At 32.1% G+C, this 20985-nt stretch overlaps 1 protein-coding gene across 13 annotated transcripts in view; it reads left to right on the top strand.

The window, feature by feature from the left end:
* Positions 1–20985, top strand: part of RIMS2 (regulating synaptic membrane exocytosis 2) — a 589248-nt gene that overhangs the window by 471402 nt on the left and 96861 nt on the right. Inside the window, exon 1 of one of the 13 annotated variants that reach the window (XM_036830449.1) lies at positions 14686–14749. The exons of the other annotated variants lie outside the window; for them this stretch is intronic. The gene's annotated coding sequence lies outside the window, so the exon portion shown is untranslated. Of the gene's footprint in view, positions 1–14685; positions 14750–20985 lie in introns of those variants that run through there. 13 annotated transcript variants of the gene reach the window in all.

Genomic DNA, 20985 nt, shown 5'->3' with positions numbered 1-20985 from the left:
CTCCGATGCAAACCAAGCATAAGGCTTTTAAAAAATCTTTAAAAAAATACAATAATTAAAACATTATATATTATTTTTCACTTGAGTCTCCTAGGTTCTCCTACTTAGTTTTGTTTTGCTTTTTTTTAATCTTCCTGCTATGTAAATCTGGAAGGGTCTGTCTCCAGCTAAAATCAGTCAGCAATGTAAGAATATGAAGTGTGAATACTTAGAAATATAAGAACAAATCTTTTGAATCAATGCTTTCCAAGTGCATTTCCAGAAATTCCCATGAACTGATGATTAAAAATAAATGGTTTTAAGGTCAATAAATTTGTACTACACATGCTATCCTTATCTTCAAGATTCATAGTATACATCAGCATTCTGAGAAGTTCTGCAAAAAAGTTGTTTAAGCCAACATTCCCCAAACTTTATGATGGACTATTTTAATATAATGTTTTCAAAATGTATTTGGGAAATATGCCTTAATCTCAATGACATGCTTCAATTTTTCATTTCTAACTTTCGCTTTCATTCTCTCCGTGAAATAAATATTTTTATTTTTGCTGAGCTTAAGCATAGAATTTTGGTACAAAATTTGGGATTGCCCAGAAGAGATCCTTGGAGCTGAGAAAACTTACTGTAGGGATTGATCTTGTCCCTAAAGAAGCAGACAGGTGGGACTAGGAAAAGAATTGTAAAATCAAATAGGAATTAGCAAATCCAACAAAAAGAAGTACTATCCAAGGAATATGGATAAGATTTATCTTTCAAGTAATGACAGTAATAGAGGGGATACATAAAAATAGCTTATATATTTCAACAAATATCATGAACATTGATCATTTTTGCTGACTTTTCATGTATATTTTAAAGTTTAATTCACTCTATTGTTTAGGGAATCACTTCAAATAAAGCAATTAAGCTGCAATGTAAAGAAATGGAGTTGATGAGTGGCCCATTTTATATCTTTTTCATCCTTTTCTATACTTGCAATAACACATTTGCTTGGAACCATTATTTTCAGAGATGAAAGGAGATTACAGGTGTAGAGCTTTATTTATGTCATATATACGCATGTGTGTATATATATGTATGTGTGTGTGTATGTGTGTATACATGCCATGCTCTAATCTAGCACACACTTAGTAAAAGTCTCCCAATTTCCCTCTTTATGAATTACTTCATCTTACTCTAACTTGATGCCTTCTTATTTCTAATTTTCTAGACTCCCAGAGTTGGTTTTACATTGTTATTTAACAGTCATGTAGTGCATGATTCCCATATCCAGTGTTTTAGCACGTCATTAAGCTTTAGTGTTTCCGCCATTTATTGGTATACATACTCTTCATTAAAAGAATTAAGTCTATACATTATATAGAATAAACAACAAAATTCTCTTTATGTTTAAGGATACATAAAATATTCATCAAGTTCTATCAATAAAGTAATAAGTGAATATTATAAGGGACATATTTATGTACTCGTTAATATATAGCTACTTCATTGTGCTAGTATACTTTCAAAGTCTCCACCACTTTATTGTTATCATTGTTTTAATAAATAATAATGTTAGTATCATATTTGTAGAGTGCTTTATTGGTTAAAAACTGATTTTATATATCATACATATATCCAAATATGATATATGTAAGTATATAATATAGTATATTGATACATTATATACTTTAATATTATATGTATGCATTATTTATATGTTATGTACACATTATTTATATATCATATATACATATGTATATAGGATGAGATTTTAACAGTAAACTTGAGAGGTTGACAGAGAAGGTTTTATTATTTACATTTTGAGATGAGGATTCTCCTGGTTTAAGGTTCTGATCTGCTCTAATAAAATAAATTTAAAATTTGGTTCAATCTGTACAAGTGGTTATCACTATAAAAATGAAAGGAAACTTTGATTTAGGCGTGCTGCTGTCAGATATTTAGGCGGTATTGAAATTTTAGCTTCATGGGAGCAGTGTCTTCATCTGTTCTGGCAGTGCTGTATCCCCAGTCCCCAGTCCCTAGTGTAGGCCCTCAACAAATACTTGTTGAAGAATGAATGGATCAACGAATGCCTAATTATTTCAGTATTTTTTTAAAATGTGTTTTTTGTTAAAACAGCTGAAAGACAATGAATAAGAAAGACAATTCTAAAGAATATTTTAAAATATCAAATAATTAGATAAAATTAAGTGCCTTTTCCCACTATTCCTTTAACCACTATGAAATATTGTAATCATCATATTCCCTCTGCTTAATTACAATTTTTCTTATTAGTGATTCACAAAATCTTAATGTAGAGCTTCTCTTTCATAGCTGGACTATAATACACAGAAAGCCACACATCATTATTGGAAGAGACTTTAGAAGTTATCTAGTACTCTGAATTTAGGAAGGAATCCTCCTATATCAGTGGTTCCCAAACCAAGCTCATAAACATATCACTAGGAGAGCTTTTTAAAAACATAATTCTGTACCCTTGATATGAGCATTCTATTCCAGTATATCTAGGTGTGATGATCAGTAACCCTATACAATATCATTAATGGTTGATTGTCTAATCTGCCTGAAGAATTCAGAACTGTCTAAACTTATAAGGCAGCATTATATTCTTAGACATCTGTAACTACCAGAAAGACTTTCCTTAATTGAGCCAAAACCTACCTGCCTCTAACTTTAAAAAAATGTTCAATGTCTTAATTTGGAGAGTGATTATAAAAGTATTTATAAGTATTCTTTAATCAAACATATGTCTTATGCACTCCTTTGTATTTATATTTCACAACTTTAAGAACATGAAAACAGGATTGGAAGAGGGAGTTGTGTCAGGGATTATCATCTCAGAAGTGAACCAAGTTATATTTAATCCACTGGTTTTATATATAGATACACTATATATATATATATGAATATATAAATATAATGTAATAATAGAATATATAAATATAATCTATAATCAGTGGGATATATATAACCAACGTTGTACATAAATATATATGCATATGATAATTCTTCTTCGGTGCAGTTCTTCATGTTTTTTATAGATCCTTTATGCTCCAACCCTAGACTGCTGATCTCAAATTATGTGGGGTTTTTTTTTTCAATACAACAAACTATTCCCACTATCAAGTTTTATTGAGGGCTACTAAAAGATGTTTAAGCAATTCATTGATTTTTTTAAATCCACAGTTTTTAGTCTTTTACCACAGTATAAGGTAGGATAATGGAATAATAGCCTCCTTTTTTTTAAAAAGTAAAACACCACAAATAAGGGAAATGTCAAATCATGATCTATTTTGTAGATATATTGTTATGCAGCTTGTGTAGTTAATAAACCTAGATTATTAAATATCTAAATTTGTCTCTAACAAATACATTGCTCTGATATTAGAATTCCTAGTTTATGTCAAATTTTATTTCTACATGGAAAGTCATTTTCATGTTCTCCAAGTGTGTTTAAAATATTCTTACTGTTGTTTTAAAATTATTATTTACCTTTAAAACAAAAACAGCACATACCTAAGTGAAATTCTATTTGGGCATTTTAAATGGTGTTTTTTCCCAGGATAAATGTTTGCCATGTTCCATTTATCTCTATTACATTTATATCTGCATTTCACTCACTATGTACAAATTGTTTCTCCATTTGAGGTTATTGCACAATTTAATATTAAATCAATACATCATACATCTTGTATTGAAAGGTTGAAAATAACTTCAAAATGTGAAAATTTACCTCTTTAGCACAATTTTAAAACATTATATGTTTTGAAGTTTTAAAATTATTATTAAAAAAATTAAAATTATTAAAATAAGTTTTAAAATTATAAGTTTGTAACAATTATTTTTTTAAAAAAAACAGGAAAATGAGTATGAAAGAGGACTCACAGGTGTTCATCTCTGATATGAAAGACATTGAAAGAATTAGTTAATATATTTTATTTAAGAAATATATAAAGTGTGCTATAAAATGTTCTAACTAGTCTTTTGTGTAAAGTCAAATCTAGTCATTAGTAGTATTTAAGCCTTTAGAAATCTGCTCATAAATGTTAATATCTAATATTTCTGTTAGTCAAAGTAAGACTCCAGAACCAACTCCTTTACTTTGAAAAATCTGAGAGTGCCATTTTTCTGAAGCGATGGATTAGATATCCATGCCTTAATCATCAGGAGAGTTGCTTTGGAGAATAATAGACTAAAAATTCAATATTCCTACAATGCTTTTATTGTTCAATTTTGTTTTTTTCTTTTTTTAATTATTTAAATTTTTCATTTACATAAATTTCTAAGAAAAATATTTAAACCCTGATAGCTTTTTAAGTTTGCATTGAAGGATTGCAAATTTTTAAACTCTATTAACTATGAGAACACCTGTGAGTCAATATTGTTTATGAATTGAAAATAACTAGATGTATTATCTCAGAATATTACTACATAATAGTTTATAATAATTATTCCACAATGACAAAATATAATAGCACTCTGAAGCTGAGAGTATAAATGTATTTAAATTTGCATTCAATTAATTATAAATCATAAAATATAATCTTAATAATAATGATTAAATTTCTTAAACTTTTAATGAAATAAATTGCATAGGAATAACAGCTGTTTCTTTTTTTTCTTGTTTCTTTTTTTAAATTTATCTGTTTTTTCTACTTAATTAAAAAAATTTTTTATTGAATTATAGTTGATGTACAATATTATAGAAGTTACAGGTGTACAATATAGTGATTCACAATTTTAAAGGTTATAGTCCATTTATAGTTATTATAAAATATTGGCTATACTCCCCTTGTTGTACAATATATCTTTGTAGCTTATTTTATACATAATAGTTTGTACCTCTTAATCTCCTACCTCTATAATGCCCCTCCCCCCTTTCCTCTACCACTGGTGACCACTAGTTTGTTCTCTATATCTGTGACTCTGCTTCTTTTTTTGTTATAATCACTAGTTTCTTATATTTTTTAGCTTCCACATATAAGTGATATCATGTAGTATTTACCGTTCTCTGTCTGACTTATTTCACTTAGCAGAATACCCTCCAAGTCCATCCATGTTGCTGCAAATGGCATTATTTCATTCTTTTTTCTGAATAATATTCCATTTATTCCATTTACATATATATATGTATATATATATATACCACACCTTCTTTATCCATTCATCTGTCGATGGACACTTAGGTTGCTTCCATATCTTGCCAATTGTAAATAGTGATGCTGTGAATATGGGGTGCATGTATCTTTGTGAATTATTGTTTTGGGTTTCTTCGGCTCTATACCCAGTTGTGGAAGTGCTGGGTCATATGATAGTTCTATTTTTAGTTTTTTGAGAAACCTTTATACTGTTTTCCACAGTGGCTGAACCAATTTATATTCCCAGCAACAGTGTACAAGGGTTCACTTTTCTCCACATCCTTGCCAACATTTGTTATTTGTGTTCTTTTTGATGATAGCCATTCTAACAGGTGTGAGGATATATCTCATTGTGGTTTTGATTCACATTTCCCTGACGATTAGCAATGTTGAACATCTTTTCATATGCCTGTTGGGCATCTGCATTTTCTCTTTGTAAAAATGTCTGTTCAGGTTTTCTGCCCATTTTTTAATCAAGGTTTTTTTTTTTTTTTATGTTGAGTTGTATGAGCTGTTTATGTATATTGGCTATGAATCCCTTATCAGTCATATCATTTGCAAATATCTTCTCCCATATTCCGTAGGTTGTCTTTTCATTTTGTCAATGGTTTCCTTTGCTGTGCAAAAGCTTTTAAGTCTAGTTAGGTCTCATTTATTTATTTTTGCTTTTAGTTGCTTTAGGAGATGGATCCAAAACTATATTGCTACAATTTTTGTCAAAGAGTGTTCTTTGTTTTCCTCTAGGAGTTTTATGGTTTCCAGTCTTACATTTAGGTCTTTAATCCATTTTGAGTTTATTTTTGTATATGGTGTTAGAGAATGTTCTAATTTCATTAGTTTACATGTAGCTGTCCAGTTTTCCCAGCACCACCTATTGAAGAGACTATCTTTTCTCCATTGTACATTCTTGCCTCCTTTGTCACAGATTAATTAACCATAAATGTGTGGGTTTATTTCTGGGCTCTCTATTCAGCCCCATTAATCTATGTGTCTGTTTTTGTGCCAGTACCATTGTGTTGATTACTGTAGTTTTTCAGTATAGTCTGAAGTCAGGGAGCGTGATTTCTCCAGCTCTGTTCTTCTTTCTCAAGATTGTTTTGGCTGTTTGAGGTCTTCTGTGTTTCCATACAAATTTTAAAATTATTTGCTCTAGTTCTATGAAAAATGCCATTGGTATTTTGATAAGGATTGCATTGAATTTGTAGATTGCCTTGGGTAGTATGGTCATTTTAACAATATTAATTCTTCCAATCCAAGAACATGGTATATCTTTTCATCTATTTGTGTCATCTTCAGTTTCTTTCATCAGTGTCATAGTTTTCCAAGTACAGGTCTTTTACCTCCTTAGGTAGATTTATTCCTGGGTAGTTTATTCTTTTGATGCAGTGGTAAATGGGATTGTTTTCTTTATTTCTCTTTCTGATAGTTCGTTGTTAGTGTATAGAAATGCAACAGATTTCTGTATATTAATTTTTTATCCTACAACTTTACCAAATTCATTGATGAACTCCAGTAGTTTTCTGGTGGCATTTTTAGGATTTTCTATGTAAAATATTATGTCATCTGCAAACAGTGACAAGTTTTACGTCTTCCTTTCCAATTTAGATTACTTTTATTAGGACAAAATCTTTCACTTTTCCTCCTGACAATGTAGAAACAATTGCTCAGTGTTTCTGGTATTGACAAACTAGAAACAAACTATCTAGAATTGTAATTAGTTACAATTTACTCTCATGCTTTACCAGAAATAGGAAAGTACCATAAAAACTACCTACACCAGGAAAACTGCGATTTCTTCTAAAGGCAACCTTCACAGAATTTTCTGCAGACTTATTAAGTGTAATTTCTGTGACTCCTACAGTTACAGTGTTCTAATACTAGTCTGGGGATCTTAAAGTCAAAAGGCTTAACAGGACCATGTAGGTAATATGAGTGATTAAAATCAGATTTAAGAACGAAGTAGTGTTGGGACTCTGGCCAACTGGAAAGGGCATGCTCCCTTTGAAGGGGGAAATTACTGCTTGGCTTCAGCCAGTTGTTGCCACACAGGCATGCAGGCAATATTGCCAGATCTCATGTTTCAGGAAACCAAGACACCTAATTCTTATATTAACTTTGTAAACCACTCTTCTGGACAAAGAAGGTGTACATCAGTGGGCCAGATCTGCTGGATGGGCCACGAGTTTGCAGCTGAAATAGTAATTATTGTTAAAATAATGACCATGAGTTACTAAAAGTTCCAAATGGTCAAAAAAGGAATAAATTATATCTTCATATTGTTCTAAGAAAACTGCTCATGTGTTTTAGAGCATTCTTGTAATGTATATACAGATTAATCAGAATATTGCATTTCTAAAATATTCATGTTAATGATTATCTAGATAGGTAAGTTGATAGGTAGGTAGGTAAGTAGGTAGAGAGAGAGATGTTATAAACAAATTAAACTTTGGCTCTGCCTCACTTTTCTCTGATAACAAGCAAAATAATAGGATGTTATATGGAATTGTTGTGTATAATACTGTAAAGTCCTTAACAGATACAAAAGGAAGTTCTGTAATGGATTTTAAGTGTGTAGGAGTGGAGCTAATTATAGAAATGCTAAATAAGTATAAATAAATGATGCTGCCCATGTGAAAAACTGTTTTCTATATTTTATAATATGACTACCTAGATTAAGGGGAAATTAATTAAGCTTTATTGAGATTGTTAGAAAATGAAAACAGTTAAATTCTAAAAATGGTTTTAATAAAAGCAGCTCTTTAAAATGCAAAATTAAATAACTATTCTTGATTGATTTAGGGTTCAAATGGTATACAGTGAGATAAACTGAATTTGATACTTTTAGCTGGTAGTTTTGGAATTTAGGAGATACTATTTAATTTACCATGAAAGAGAATGGTTTCCATTTTGTTTTTAACTCTGATCAAATGTGTGTCTAAAACCAAATAGGCATGGCATATTACAACGTAGTAATTATTATTATTTATAAAGATAAATAAGATTCCTTTTTAAAAAAAAGACCAATTTTTCTATTGATCTAACAAGTATAAACAGTATATCTCTCATAATATACTTCTCAGATTTATTTTTTAAATGATAAAGACCTTTTCTTAATCACTCTAAGTATAATAAAGTATTGCATGAATTTGGAGTAATTCAATAACTGAATAACATCAATAACTGTGCTTTGGTAATCTGCTCACAGCTTTGCCGTCTTTTTTTTTTTTTTTTTTTTGATCTAGTAACTCAAATTTATTTATGCAAGTTTAATACAACTTTGTCCAAAATTCATCACACTGTACATGTTAATATTTAAATTATATAAATGATATATATGAGCATACAGTGTGTATATTGGCATATTTTCTTTATTTCATGGATATAATCTAATGCATTCAAACAGGTTTACAGTTTTAGGGTAATGGAACTTTAAATTTTTGTAGGAATATATACCTTTGAAAGAAAACTTATCTTTGAGAATTTCCAGAGAATGTAACTATGCGCAAAATAATATTTACATTTTCTATTGATTGGTTATGCAGAGTATTATCTTCTGCTTTAATCAACAAAACCCAATAGCTTAAGATAAGTATTTGGGAAATTTTGTCTTCTCTCTTATACTGAATTCTGAGATGTCTACATAACCTTATCAAATTTCTGGTTCCACTCAGGCTGCTCAATATCTATGCACATTTAAATATCTAAATGTATAATTTAAGGGAATTCTTAAGTTTTTGAATTGATTTCCTACTGGAACATTTATATTATGATTACACAGATTGTTTAGAATCATGTGAAGAGCACAGTAGAAATGCATTGCAGTTCTGGACAGAATATGCTATGAACTTCTATTGGCATTGACTACTGAAGATTTCAGTAGAAGAAATGAATTATGAGAAGGAAGTAAAAATACTTCCAATGACTAAGAAAGCTATCCCAATGATAGAGGAGTTTCCTTTTCTTAACTCTTATTTTATCTGTTTATTATGATAGATAAGAAATTTTTAAATTTTAGAATTCTTTATGTAGTATGAGAGAGACGTGTTACTATGAAGAAAGAACTTTATAAGGAAGAAGTTTATGAGAATGTCATAGGAAAAAACTTGATAAGAAGATTCACTCTATTTCCAGTTGATAATTATAAATTCCTAGGTTAAAGTTTCATGGTTAATGTACATAAAACATATTTTTAAAAATTATTGTATAGAACCAGAACTTTGTATGTGCTTATAGTATTTTAGGCATGCTATGTGTCTGTGTGTATATATATATATATATATATATATATATATATACATACACATATATATATATATAAATATATAGCAGTTAAAGAAAAATACTTTGCAAAATATACTTTACCCATAAGTTTGAAGAGTAAAATTTTCAAATAAGTTCAAAATGCCCCAGTGTTCACTTATTCATTAGGGTAAGATTGTCTAAATGTTAACTTAAAAAAAATATTTTTAAATTAAAAAATTATGGTACGTTATTCATTTTTGCTTACTTCTAAATTTGATTTCTCAGTGTTCTCTCTGAAACAAAATTTACAATACAAATAAAGCGTGTCTGTTCTGGCCGTCAGCTTCTCCTTGATTGGTGTCTGAATCAAGTGCTCCCAGGTTGAAGCTGAATAAGGGCAATTTAACCATTCTTGCCTGTCATATTGCTGCAGTCTTGCTCAAAATAAAACCAATGGTGACTGAAAAATTGCAGTGACCTAGAGCCTGCAAAAGTGGCACACCCTTATCTTTTGATTGAACAGCAAAAGCAAATGCATATATGGACAGAAATTTTGATTGAGATTAATATTCTCTCATGTTTAATAAAAGATTATTTTGGAACTCTGTTTCTACTTAAGCATAGTAAAGCTCTTGTATTTTTAACAAATATGGAGCACATTGTGATAAGCAGAGTTAATGTGCAATAATTTTCCTACACATTTCCATATGTTGTAGTAGAAACAGCATTCAATTGGATAGATTCTAATTCCATCTGGCTATTGGTACTCTGTGAGACCTGGGGCAAGTATTTTCATTTCTCAGTTTTTGCAGTCATATAGAGAGCCAACCAGATGATCTTCAAGTCTCTTTCACCTACTGAACTCAGATTTTTATCATAATTTTAACTTTTAAGTAACATTTAAGGTAAGTATTTAACAATCTAAACTCCAAAGAATATGAGCTAGATCATATTTATATTATAATTTGAATGAGCCATTTAGTAACTCAAGTTAGTTATTGATAATTTCTTGAAAAAGTATCTAGTAACTTTTTCATCTGTGTTTTCTTCCCCATTTTATAATTTTGAGATGTGTTTCTAGACTGTGCTGTTCATGAGAGTGAAGACAATGTATTAGTAATTACTATATCCATCAACCAAAAATAGTAATTCATTCTCATTGAGAACTGTGTATTGCCTTAGATTAAATAAATAACTTATTAACTAAAAAAGTTAAAGGCTATTCTTATTCACTCTTTTGGTTCATTTTATAACACAGAATGTATAATCAATTTAAGCACTGATTTTTATTTAAAACTTTTTAAACAAGTTTTCTAGGGAAAAACATTGGGATATTAATCTTAGAATAGGCAGCAACAGTACTATAAAACTAAAATACAAAAAGGAGGAGGAGGAAAAAACGAAAAGACCTAAAAAAAATCACATTTTAAAGTGTCCAGACATAATGAATTCCATTGCATTGTGGGGGAAATATCACTGCATATAGGTACATGAAGGATCCAGTCCTTTCCCTCTAGTCACCACTGAAATGTAGAAAGAAATGAACATGTAGATTAACTAAGTGGCCCCTCTCCTTAGCAGTATTTGACAGGTGAATGGACTAATTAACTTCCTTCTTTCTTGCCTTCTTTCTTCCCACATCCTCTCCTCTCTTTCTCTCTTTCCCTCCCTTTGTTTCTCCAGCCATTTTTTCAGTTGCTACATTTTGGCAATTGTGATAATTCCTGGAGAGGTACTGAGATGTATGAAAACAGTTCTTAATTTGAGGAAGTCAAAGCTAGTGGAGGACGTGGACACTTAAATAATTACAACACACTATTATAACTGCTATTATAAAGATATATTCAATAATTGAATATTTCATAGTTACATATATTAAATATTATAAAGTTACACATATTAAATAATCAATGATTCCACCTTTTCCTTATGTAAGGAAGTGTAAAGGGAAGACACACCAGTCAAGTTCTAAAGAACAAATGCCCATTCCCAGTTTTACCATATTTCAGCATTTGCTTTATTACCTCAGAGTATTACTATTCCAATTAATCTGAAAATGGAGTTAGTTTGGTTTTAATAAGGTACTGGACTGGAGATAGCAAGAAGGGCCAAGAAAGGGAAAAATCCAAGACTATTACAAAAAATTAGTCAATAGGGTTTGATGATTGATTGAATTACTTCATTCATTTATTCAACAAATATTTATTGAGTGCTTATTAAGTGCCAGGCCCTATATGCTTGGGATACAGTAATGGACTAACGGACAAAATTCCCACCATCATGGAGCTTGTATTCTGATGGAGGAGACTGACAAAGAAGTAAATATACTGGATGTGAGATGATGAGAGGCGAGGAGGACAGCAGTGCGCTAGAGTAAAGGAGATGGAAACGTTGCCTCACTGCCCAGAGAACAGGGGAAGATCTGAATCCAGAAAGTTAGTGCAGGTTTAAGGATTCTGAGCTTTGTGTGGTGACTGAAATTAACAGGGATGAAGGGAATAGATAGTGAGATTAGTCCTGATAGCAGGGGTGAGGCTGTTTGCTGGAGTTGGGGTTTCTCAGCAGGAGCACACAGAGTTCCAGGGCCCACTTCCCTCAAGCCTGTGGTGTTGGAGGGGTGATCTTACACGTAGCCACTGATGCTTGGGGTTCCCTCTTGTCCTCAACGTAGGGGGCAAAGGGAAAGGAAGAGGTGGAAAACCTCAGTATTCCTATATTTGGTAACTATGACTGTTGAAAGAAAAGTTGGGAAGTTTAAAGGGTTAGTAATTTTGAGCAGATGAAGAGTAAAAGAGTTTCAAATTTTTGAATTTTTAAAAGTAAGGCATGAAATTGGCCTGAAGCTAATTGGAGAGTGGATTTGCATATTTCTGTTTAGATTCACACGTATAATCTGTTAAAAGGAAACAAGAAACCATCCGTGTTATTGTTACTGAAATAGATATTAACTTCATGTTTAACTTTAGTTTTTAAAGCTATGGTAATAAAAATAAGTCATTAATTATACCACTTTCAGACTATTTTAAACTGTTTCCTCTGCAGACATTTAAATTTCCTATTACCCTATATACTTCCTGAATAGAGTACTTGACTATCAAAAAATTACTCTTTTCCTTTCAGAATGCCAAGAAACATGAATCTAAAGAAAGTTTCTTGTACTGCAGAATAAAGGAAAGAATATATGATTTACCAAATGACACTATATTTTGATATCTTAATTTTCAGTTTGCTAAGGTCTTTGCATTGTTGTCATGTTATTTTTGTATAATGTAATCCCACAAAAAATGTTCAATAAATTAGAGAGTGAAGTGGAATGACATTTTTAAGCAAAGAAAATATTGCATTTGAATATGGGAGTAACTAGATTTTTGCCATCTGAAAAAAATATATTTAATTACCTTTTATAAAATACATTTATTTTATAACGCTAACCTTCATTTGATTTGTATATTTCTTGATTTTACTTAATCTAGGATCATAGGAAATGAAGGGGCCTTATGATGTTTCAACAACTCTAAAAAGTTTTTATTCTAATTATTATAAGCAATAATTCTGGAAAGTCTGAGTCACAGAAAAATCATTTGTATCCTTCAGTTTAGTATGGAATGCCCCAGATCGTTCTACTTAGGCAACATTTCTCCCATTTAAAAAATAAAAACCTCTAAGAATAAAGTTTTACACTAGTTATAAAAATAGTACTTAAGAACTGAAGAGTATGACAAGTATTATTTACACTAAATTTCTTATTACGGGAATGAAAGGAGGACAGTAAGCTGAGGCATAATAGTAGATGATTTTTTTAAAATAACATATTTGATATGCAAACTAGATCTTTCTGTTATTTCTTAAATACATTCCATATAGGAACAGGATATAGCCAAATGTAAAACATTGGTAGATTACAAAAAAAAATTGCAAATGATGGTTAACTTGTATTTTTTTAACCAATTTTAATATACAGGTCTAAGGTTGCTTCATAGTGATTTAAAATTATTTTCAAAGCTCAAAATACAAATGGTCAAATGTTTAAAGCCTTCTGTGGTCAAAAATTATTTCAACTCCAGGAAAATAAGAGACTAGTAAGGTCAGAAATTTAATAAGACACAGAATACATAAAGTAAAATTAGCTAATTTCCAAATAAAATTTTATATATAAATACATGAAAAAAATCCCAAAGTTGATTTTCTTATGTGTGGAATTATCAACCAAAGTGGACCTGTAAAATCATACCAACTGCTGTACCAAAAATACTATTTTATTCTTCTCAAAATTTAAAATCAACCAGTGTAAAAATATTTAATGATATACAATCATATCTATACATGAGGGAAAAACAAATACTTTTTATCCAAATCATTCTTAAGTGTATGCGAATTAGAATAACACGAAGAAGCATCTAACATGACTCCAGGTGTATGAAGAACTAATTAAAGATAATGCAGATCATCCTTTAGTTAGATGGTTCCAAAAATATGTGTAACTGGGGCTGGAGAAATCCAGTAATATCTGCTTGCTGATAGACTTAGGAATTTAACCATAAAATTCTATCTAAGCTAAAAGGCAAAACTAACTAAATAAGATATTTTAATAAGGTCACTCCTTATTCGCCTACACCAGAGTTTCTTAGTGGTTTTTGTATGGTCACTTGCATTAGAATCACTAGAGAAGCTTTAAAATGCAAATTTCTGGCTCTCATGCCAGAAATAGCATATTAGAATCCCCGAGACTAAGCTGCAGACTGTACGCTTGAAAAGCTCTTTGGGTGATTCTGGCAAACACTAAAATTTAAGAACTACTCTTCTAATTCATCTGGAAACTGTGTACTTCATATACTCTTCCAACTGAACAATATTTATAAGTCAAGAACAAAATTTACTGCTTGGCTCATTGCCCAGCTCACTTGAGGAACCTTCAAGTTTCTGGAATTATCCCCAAAAGCTTTGCCGAAAGAGCAGCAGATTTGTCCAACCCACGGTAAGAGAAGCTGAAAAGATTACAAAGATTACAGTCAGCATTCTGTGATTTGTCAGTTTGTCCCATGGAGAACAAGGAACACTTTGACTTACCGGTCATGTCTATAAAGGTTTTGCCACTGAATATGAAAAACAAGAAGTGACAGGAAAAGAGATTGTATTAAAAGATAGCTAGTGGTGAGCAGTTGCAGGAGAAGTGCAGAGGCAGTGGAGGTGGTCAGCAGCAGACACCCAGAGGAGAGCACCCAGAGGAGAGCGGCAGAGGAAAGACTGAAATCCAAGCAATCCATGTAATTGAGTTGTGCTTCCCGCGATACAGGACCGTGTCATGAACACATATAAATCAAGACATCGCGACCAATCACCTCTGAGTGACTGAAGTTGAAAAGAAAGTAAGTGTCTCTACTTCTGGTCAAGTTGAAAATCTAAATACTTCTAAACGCCAATTGACTGAGCGATGTGTATTTTAAGAAGGTGCGCTTCATCACTTCAAGAGAGGCAGCACGAACTCTAGGGTCGTACTGACTTTGAGCCCTGATTCCACACCTTCCTCAAGTTTTCTTGTCTTTAACTGAGATAAAAATAGTACTTACATAGTAGATTCTTTAAGAGGTTTAAATTAGTTGATATACATAAAACAGTTAGAACAGTGCCTAGCACATAAGTGGTTGTTGTTATCATTATTATTATTCAAACTAAGAGACAAAATTACGTAACTTGAGTAAAATGTCAGCAATCCTAAAGCTCTGGAAGGATGTCCTGGCGTTGCAGATAAGGCATCCATTGACACAGGACTCTCCTGAACAATCTTGGAGAGCTAATAACATATATAAGGACCGCCCGCTTCCACCATGGCTCACGTCAGTAAATCAGGTGTCTCCAGTTTGAAAACAAATAAGAATTGACTGTCTTTTCTTAAATGTATGTTAATCTTGGTGTCAGAAAATTATTATCCTAGACCTTTCAAAAGGTCACATATTTAACCACTTAAAAATGCAAGGTAAATCTTTTCTGTGGGGAAAAGCATTCACAACTCCAAAATACTTGATGAATAAATGAATGGCTGTTGATCTTGAGGGTCTCTTCCAAATGTGTGAGAAATGAAGTTGTAATAGGCTCATCTTTGCTGGTCTTTCTCTGTATTGGAAAGTTTCTCCTCCTCAGAAGCAAGGTTTAGTGCTCCTGTGCTTGAAATTAAGAAGTAGACTAGTGAAATTTATTTCAGTGCTGTAACACTAGTATTTTCCTAATAAAAACCAACTTGTGGGGAGTTCCCTGGCGGTCCAGTGGTTAGGACTCGGTGCATTCACTGCCATGGCCCAGGTTCAATCCCTGGTTGGGGAACTAAGATCCTGCAAGCCATGTGGCACAACCAAAAAAAAAAAAAAAAAAAAATTTCTGTATCCTCCTAACCCCCCAGATCCAGAGACTCCTCCCTCCCTAGTAGGGAGAAATCGGAATTTTGGTCAATTTTTTACTATTTTCCTTATGTCTTAACTATGACTGGTAAAAAGCAAGTCCACTCTAACTTTACTTACTGAAAAGTAATAGAAGTATGGAAGTTGAGAAATTACTGTCAAAATGCAAAATAAGGGACTTCCCTGGCAGTCCAGTGGTTAAGATTTCGCCTTCCAATGCAGGGGGTACGTGTTTGATCCCTGGTTGGGGAGCTAAGATCCCACATGCCTCGGGACCAACAAACCGAAACATAAAACAGAAGCAGTATTGTAACAAACTCAATAAAGACTTGAAAAATGGTCCACATCAAAAAAATCTTTAAAAAAAAAGCAAAATAAAAGATTGACCCAACCAAAAAAAGGTAAGCTAATGCATAAATGGAAAATAATGTTTTACTGGTTCTTCTACCTTTTTGCAACTTCAGTGAAACATAATTTCCAAACTCACTTGAGGGTATCAAAACTCTTCGATGGCTAGATATCAAATAGTGCCAGTGAAGTCAAGTGATGGATATAAACTGATTTTAGAAAGAACCTATGAGGTTTTATTAGTGGGTGCATCAGGCCTGCAGTAGAGTACAGTGCTTCAGCAAATGGTCTCTAGAACCAGGTAAACCTGGGTTTAAATCAAAACTACTCATCAGCTTGTCAGAGTGAACAAGTTACTTCCCAAATAGTCAAGTTTCTTTATCAGCAAAATGGGGATAATTACCCACCTTAAAGTTTGTTATGAATGTGAAACGAGATAAAATATATGTGAGGTGCTTAACACAATGGCTAGCATGCAGTGAGCATTCAATATGTTAGACGTTAGAAGCTGTTGTTTTTGAAGCAGTATGAGAAAGATATTTTGAATGCAACTGAAAATCCAAAGCACGTTGATGACATTAGTGAAAATAAGATTTTTTTAAGGCAAGAAATATCCTTTGATAAAGTTGCTTTGGTCTTTAATTTTATACAGCAACACTTGCCTCCAGAGATAAGGGGTCAAAGAGAAAGTACAGATTAACACTTGCCTCCAGAGATAAAGGGTCAAAGAGAAAGTACAAGTTTTCAAACCTATTTCCATCATGGCCACTGTGAAGCTAGTGCCCATTCAGCCCTAAGTTCCAAATTATCTGAAACTCAGAATAATAAATGATATTTATAATTATCCTAGTCATCAAGAAAAAGTTAAATGATTTCAGTGGCTTTTGTAAAAGGTAGGAAAATATATAATACCATATATATGTTAAATTTTTGTTCTGTTAACTCTCTAGAACGTTCACTTCTTTCAGGCTAATTATTTCCATAAATATGTCTACTCTTGCCTATTCTAAAATATTGCCTCTTAAGGTTGTACTTGTTTTAATTTAAATTATAATTACTTCAGAAGTGACCTAAGGATTCACAAAAATGGAATAAAGTTGAAGTAAAACCATTAATTCAACAAAAATCTTCTGAGTATCTTACTCAATGCCCAATGCTGGTATATATAGTAAGTGCACACTAAATGTTAGAAAGAATGGATGAATGAGTAAATGAATGAAAGAGTAATGTGTGTAGGATATAGCATTATTTTAAAAGTGAAGGCTCTGGAACCAGACAGTTGGGTATGAATCCTGGCTTTTCTACTTACTATCTTGTCTGTGCACAGACCTTGGACAAGTTACTTAGCCTCTCAGTGCCCAGTTTCCTCATCGGTAAAATTGTGATGATATTAACAGTTTCCTCACTGGATTGTTTGAGGATTAGGTAAATGAAAATTAACAAATCATTTATAACAGTGACACATAGGAAGCACTGGTAATTATTTGCTAAAATAGAATAAAAAAGAAATATTAACTGTAACTTTAAAGGTAAAACTTATACATGAAATACCAACACTTTAAAGTCATGTACTACTAATTTAAAATTTCTAGGCATGAAGACTAGCTTGGTAACTCAATTGTAGCCAACTGATACTGACTCTGCCCATATCTCTCATATGCAGGCCTTTCCTTCACAGGTTGGTGACCTAGGAAAAGGGGGAGGGTGCCCACCTAGCCCAAGATTCCATAAGCAACAGTAAATATTCTCTCTTACAAATTGAAAAGGTATTTAGCTTAGTTAAAACAGGTGAAACAGGGAGGGTCTTCTGAGTCTAATGAAATGACAGCTCATTGGTTGTACCTGAGAAGATGGCCAGATGTGCTAGTTTTAGGAGTGGGAATGATCTAGCACCAAATTTACATTCTCCCCAGTTACCATCTGATGAGAAGGATCATACAGCTAACCCGGCCAAGAATGTGTTTATCCAGTTTTGAGGAGGGTATTTAGAAGTTCGTCTGTGCTGGTGAGTTGGATATTTGAGTATCAAACAATTTCCAAGGGCATTTCCAAGGGTAATGGCTTTTCAAAATGTTACCAGAACGCTACATTTTAAATAGTCAAGTAATAGGTCATTTTATCTTCTAATCCTTGAGGAATTAAGATATAAAAATAATCTTTCTCTGACATAACAGAATAAGTGGTACAATTTAGTCAGCTGTGCCCTATTTCATTAAAATTTTTGTTTATTTGATATGCTAGGCTAAATGTAAATAGAGTGGGTAAACGTCTTAAAATAGAGTGTTTTCACCTGTTTTAAATAGCATGGCTAAATGTCTTCAATTTGTAAAAGAAAAAAATGTATTTGTTGTTTATAAAATCTTAGGCTCCGTGGGCTAAAATGTGATCTGATGTAGCAATTCCTGAATGTTACTCCATTCTAGATCCAAATACAATTTCTTCCTTAAGTTATGTCTTACATCCCTACTTTAAAAAGCAACTGAACAGCAAAGTGATACATTCTAGACTAGGCTGTTTTTATGTAGAGACAGAACTGAGACTTAAGAACAAGATTGTATAACAAGTAAATAAAAATATTTGCCGACATCTCACTGTATGCTTTAACTATCCGCACATTGTTGAAGATGTAAGCTAAATATAATGGAAGATAAAAGGATTAGTTTAAGTGGAAGAAAGAAGGAAGCTGCTCCAAATTAGTGAAATGCTTTCAGTACCAGCATAGAAGCAAAAATGAGTGCAGCGTCCGGGAACTGCATGGCCTGCATGGGATGGAGGACTGTTGTGAAGTGTACAGATGGACAGAGGAGATTAGTAGCATTCTTAATTTATTATCTGAAATTCTTTATTATTTGGTGTCTTTAGCATTTACTTGACACTTACCATGTTTTGCCCAGGGTTATATGTTGTCTTTATGCTTCATTTAGCAAACTGAGTTATAAGTGGTTTTAGAACAAATGCCGTGTCTTATATTTCTTTATAATTGGCATAGTATTGACTCCAGTGTCTTGTACATAGTGTGTATAAAAATAAATTAATTGACATCTATCTATTTCTAAAACATTTATTAGGAAGTTTTGTTTTCTTTATCGTCAGCAAATATTTACTGAGCACCAGAATGATTTATGAAACTTACTAGATGCCACTTAAACATTAGTATTTAATTATCCCTACATTACTAGGAGCATTCATTCATATAATGAATTTATTGAATTCACTTATTCAATGAATTCTTTCTTTAGATCTATTTAGTGCCAAGTATCAGGTACTGGGCTGCTGAAATACACTGAAAAATGAATTATCCGAGTTCCATTAGAGCAAACAATTGCAATATAATTTATATAATGGAGATATAATAAAACCCTGAGAAAACACTGTAATTGGCATCCGAAAGTCCATGATGTCAAATGTAATGTTGGTTCATGAAATGATGTGCACCCTTGACTTTCCAACTTAAGCAACTTGGTGAACAGTTATACTCTTTACTGAAACAGGGAAGACTGAAGGAGGAATATATTTGATAAAAAAGATTAAGTTCAGTTTGGCACACATAAAATTTGTGATATCCTGTGTGACAAGTAGGTGATTGGGTAGATAGTGCTGGAGTTCAGAAAAGTAGCTTAGTTAGCTAACTTAAACTTAGAGATGTTTGGCATATATACATACATATGTTTGTGTATGTATGTGTGTTTATATATATAGGTGTAAATATTTGTGTATATATATTATTTTTAAGGTAAGATAATTTCTTCTGATAGTTCCATTTTCTCTATGAAGTGTAAGGAAAAGGTTTCTGCTAAGAGAAAAGCAAAAGGGTTTGAGTAGCAGGAAGGAGTGCGGTGGTTATTGTGGAGAGTGGGGAGCAGGTGTGAAGAGTAACCTTTGTGGCTGATGACAGTGAATTATAATGGAACCAATGTGTCCTACTGAATTTTGTTTTCTCAACGGTGCTCATGCGTTGAGATGTAGGCATAGAAGAAACACATCGTAGCCTTCATCAAAAGGTTCTGCCGGTTGGATGCCATATAAAGAGGGATACTAAAAAAGTTGAGGGTATTTGCAAAAGAGTGATTGAAATGATAGGCTATAGAGTCTAAGCTAGTTAAATGTAAGTGAAGATGAGGGGGCTGATAATTGGAGAAAAAGTGAAGAAATTAAAGTTCTCGGAATACTGATAGTGAGAATACCTGATGAAATGAGCTAGAAAGAAAGGAGATAGAAAAGCCTCGTAGCAACTTTCTGAATAAGGTTGGGATATTATTTTCCCCATTTTATGTAATAGGGCAGCTGAGACACAAACTACTTTGATTACTCAGTTATAGCGTGAGTAGCACACTTCATCTTAAATGTGAGTCTCCTGGTTAAACTCAATTGGCTTCCCAGTAGATAATTATTTTTCTTACTAGATATGCAAATCATAGATATTCTTTGTTCAAGACTAGGAATCCTTGCCCTTAATAGAGTTGAAATACATATGTCTTAATAAGTATCAAAATAGAAAAATAGATTGTTCATTTTAGAGCATGTGTCGGCCTCATCTTTGTAATAACTGTTTGCTGAATATTCTTTTACTGCTTTATATTTTCACTTTCAACGTATTTATTTTACCTTTTGAGTGTCGTATTATAGTTGTTATTTTTAGTATTAAGCTTAATATTTTGTCAGTGATAGCATTTGATTGCGTTTATAAGGTTTTTGCACTAGTCCATTTTATTCACAGCACAACAGTAATTTCATAATTAATATCAAAGGGAAATGATAATTTACATAGGAAACTACACTTCATATCAAATATTTTTGCTGAAATTTATCTATGCCATTTTAAACCAGTTATCTAGAGCAGCAGAATCCAATAAAAATATAAT

This window comes from Balaenoptera musculus, chromosome 17 (assembly GCF_009873245.2).
Source record: "Balaenoptera musculus isolate JJ_BM4_2016_0621 chromosome 17, mBalMus1.pri.v3, whole genome shotgun sequence".
Lineage (NCBI taxonomy): Eukaryota > Metazoa > Chordata > Mammalia > Artiodactyla > Balaenopteridae > Balaenoptera > Balaenoptera musculus.
This window is presented reverse-complemented; position numbering and strand designations above follow the sequence as displayed.